This window comes from Hyaena hyaena, unplaced genomic scaffold (genome assembly GCF_003009895.1).
Source record: "Hyaena hyaena isolate Hyena2069 unplaced genomic scaffold, ASM300989v1 scaffold_827, whole genome shotgun sequence".
NCBI lineage: Eukaryota > Metazoa > Chordata > Mammalia > Carnivora > Hyaenidae > Hyaena > Hyaena hyaena.
In genome coordinates, this window is record NW_024081458.1 from 522,988 (window position 1) to 523,691 (window position 704).

Genomic DNA, 704 nt, shown 5'->3' on the forward strand with positions numbered 1-704 from the left:
ATATCTCACTAATATTGTTGTAGGTCTTGATAAATCCTGCAAAGGAAACAGGGTGACCTATCAATGGTTAGTATTTTTAAGAGGGAGAAAGTTTCTCATGTTCTGTTAGCTTGAGTGGAAATCTATGTTGAGCATTAGCTGTATTCCAAAAAGAAAAGCATTGCTAAGTTACCAAACTCAGATGATGCCTTAAAGTGACTGGTTACGATCCAAACCGTAATAGGTAGCCACAATGTCTGACTCAAAAAAGAAGCAAAAAGCAAGGATACATGTTCTTCGTTTTCTAGACACATAAAGCTGTATACTACAAGCCAACAATTCCCAGGATTCTTAGTACAAAGACATCTTTTTAACACTAGAAAAAAAAAACACCCTCGGAACTTTGATATGAGAATAATTGTACTTTCAAAATATTAGTAGGTTCAAAAACATACCATGGCAAATAACTACTTTGAATTTATCAACACACATTTGATTTTGTACTTGGCTTACAGCAACAGAACCTCTTTATATTGGAAAAAATAATCATGAACTGGTGGTGAGATATTTTATATATTTCGTTCATTGACTGTTCTTGCTGCCTGACTGTCAGGACCCCTTGTAATAACTCCCCAGCTTACTGGCTGGAATTATTTACATAATACATGTATTTAATGGCAGGATGACTCACTGAAGCCTAATGTCACTACTCCTGCTGTATAAAT